Source organism: Ochotona curzoniae, unplaced genomic scaffold (assembly GCF_017591425.1).
Source record: "Ochotona curzoniae isolate NIBS_2020 unplaced genomic scaffold, NIBS_Ocur_1.0 contig_899, whole genome shotgun sequence".
Taxonomy (NCBI): Eukaryota; Metazoa; Chordata; class Mammalia; order Lagomorpha; family Ochotonidae; genus Ochotona; species Ochotona curzoniae.
This window is the reverse complement of record NW_024466605.1, coordinates 5,631,608-5,634,731: the sequence shown is the minus strand read 5'-3', so window position 1 is coordinate 5,634,731 and position 3,124 is coordinate 5,631,608. Positions and strand designations below refer to the sequence as shown.

At 42.0% G+C, this 3,124-nt stretch overlaps 1 pseudogene across 1 annotated transcript; it reads left to right on the top strand.

Moving 5' to 3' along the window:
- The first annotated feature begins 235 nt into the window (after positions 1-235).
- Positions 236-2,470, top strand: LOC121165570 (annotated as a pseudogene). The gene is made up of 2 exons (XR_005885286.1): positions 236-2,190; positions 2,222-2,470. The product of XR_005885286.1 is annotated as an ATP-dependent RNA helicase DDX50-like (transcript).
- Positions 2,471-3,124: the final 654 nt, after the last annotated feature.

Here is a 3,124-nt window from a genome sequence, read left to right as displayed (position 1 = left end):
TTCTGAACAGCAATCAATTTCGGCTTTAGAACAAATTTGACTCTGGGAAATATTTCAAGATTGAATCAGGTTCCTTTCATGCCATGGCTGCCCTGGAGGCTGGTGGAGGCACAGCAGCCGGTAATGCCTGGGATGCTCCTTGGGGGGATATTATGGAGATGGAAGAACCTTTGGAGGAGCCCGAGAGCCAGAGGAAGGAGAGGCGAAAGGAAGTCCCTCATGTGGACCTTTGAGGAACAGAAGGAAGTCAATGCACCATTATGACTCAGATGACAAATCAGAAACAAGGGAAAATGGTGTTGCAGGTGACTTAGATGGTCCCAAGTCCAAAAAAGCTAAAATGAGAGAACAGCTAAATGGAGACACTGAAGAAAGATTTAACAGACTTTCAGATGAATACTCTACATCTCTGAGGTCAAGAAGAAAACATCTCTGCCAAATGGAAGTATTGAATATGAAAACAAATCAAAACGTATATCTTCCTTGGACAATTCTCACAAATCAAGTGATAATAAACAAGAGGAGTTCCTATCAGTACTTATGAATTGACTTCTGACTTCTTGCGACAAGACCCTAACGGATGAACAGAAAGAAGGAGCTTCTCTAATTTCTCAATCTCGGAAGAGATTATAAAGCTTCTGAAAGGTCATAGAGTGGCATACTTATTTTCTTTTTAGTTAAGACCTTTGGCCCTGTGTATGAAGGAAAGGATCTGATTGCTCAAGCACAGACAGGAACAGGGGAGACATTCCCCTTGATTGAAAGGCTCCAAAGAAATCAAGAAAAATTTTAAAAAGTCACTCACCAAAGGTACTTGTTTTGGTTCCAACAAGGGAACCGGACAACCAAGTAACCAAAGACTGCAAAGATATAACTAGAAAACTCAGTATTGCCTGTTTTTATGGTGGAACATCATATCAAAGCCAGATTAATCATATTTGAAATGGTATTGACACATTGGTCGGGAAACTTGGTCGAATCAAAGACCATCTGCACAGTGGCCCACTGGATCTCTCTAAGCTACACCGTGTTGTACTTGATGAAGTGGATCAAATGTTGTTAGATTTAGGTTTTGCTGAACAAGTTGAAGATATTATCCGTGAATCCTACAAAGCCGATTCTGAAGACAATCCTCAGACTTTACTTTTTCCCACAACTTGCCCACAGTGGGTATACAAAGTTGCAAAAAAAATACATGAAATCCAGATATGAACAGGTTGACCTTGTTGGAAAAATGACTCAAAAGGCTGCAACTACTGTAGAACATTTGGCCATCCAATGCCATTCGTCTCAGAGGCCAGCAGTTATTGGAGATGTCCTTCAAGTGTACAGTGGGTCTGAAGGGAGAGCTATTATTTTTTGTGAGACCAAAAAGAATGTAACTGAAATGGCCCGGAATCCGCACATGAAACAGAATGCCCAGTGTTTACATGGGGACATTGCACAGCCACAGAGAGAAATCACTCAAAAGGCCTCAGAGAAAGTAATTTTAAAGTACTGTTAGCAACCAATGTTGCTGTCCGTGGTCTGGACATTCCTGAGGTTGACCTGGTAATTCAGAGTTCTTCTCCATAGAATGTTGAATCCTGTATCCATCACTCTGAATGCACTGGAAGAGCTGGCCGGACAGGAATTTGTATATGTTTTTTATCAACCTAGAGAAAAAAGTCAACTATGATACATGGAACAAAAAGCAGGAATTATTTTTAACCATGTAGGTGTTCCTTCTACAAAGGATTTAGTTAAGTTTAAAAGCATGGATGCCACCAAGCCTCTGGCTTCTGTTTCTTTTACTGTTGTTGATTTTTTCCAACCATCAGCTCAGAGACTGATAGAAGAGAAAGGGGCAGTGGCTGCACTGGCTGCAACATTAGCCCATATTTCTGGTGCATCAAACTTTGAACCAAGATCTTTGATCACTTCTGGTAAGGGGTTTGTGACCATGACTCTGGAAAGCCCTAAAGAAAATCAAGGTGTCAACTGTGCTTGGAAGGAACTTAATAGAAAGCTGAGTAGTAATGCCGTGGCCCACGTTGCCAGAATGTGCCTTCTAAAAGGAAACACGGGTGTTTGCTTTGATGTTCCTACAACTGACTCAGAAAGATTACAGGCAGAGTGGCATAATTCAGACTGGACACACTCAATACCAGCCAAATTACCTGAAATTGAAGACTATTATGACAGAAATACATCTTTTTTTTTTTTTTTGCCAGTTCAGTACATCTTCTAATGCAAGACAGAGGAGTGGTTGGTCAGGGGGCCGATTAGGCCAATTGGGCCAGGCAGGTGGTCGATCTGGCCAGTCAGGACAAGGGACAGAGAAGGAAGTCGGTCAGGAAATCAAAAAGATGGTAGAAGACAAAGTGGGAACAGAAACCGATCAAGAAGTGGGGGACACACACAGAATTTTGACTGTTTGACATTCTATCCATTTGAGCTTACCTATTTTTTGCCTAATCATGTACATTAGCCACGAAAAAATAGGTCATCACAGTTGAAGTATGTATCTGCTGTTTACAAAGAAGTTGGTAGTATCTTTTAAAAAATCATTTCACAACAATGGTTGAAAACAAATCTACTTATCCGGTTATACCTTTGAATTAAAAAAAATTCCTTTTATTATAAAGATTTATTTTTTTTATTTTTTTATTGGAAAGGCGGATATACAGAGAGGAGAGACAGAGAGGAAGATCTTCCGTCCGATGATTCATTCCCCAAGTGAGCACAACGGCCGATACTATGCCGATCCGAAGCCAGGAGCCTCTTCTGGGTCTCCCACGCGGGTGCAGGGTCCCAAAGCTTTGGGCCGTCCTCGACTGCCTTCCCAGGCCACAGGCAGGGAGCTGGAAGGGAAGCAGGGCTGCCGGGATTAGAACCGGCGCCCATATGGGATCCCGGGCGTGCAAGGCGAGGACCTTTAACCACTGCGCCACCACGCCGGGCCCCAAAAATTCCTTTTATTATTAAAAAAAAAAAAAAAGATTGAATCAGAAAAACATATCCAATTGGACATGCAGCAAACTTTGCTTTGGGGTGCTATCTAGTGCTAAAGTAGCGCAAGAATCCATAGGATCAGACTGTGAGAAATTTATAGGTGCAGAACCACAAACATAGTCACATGCCT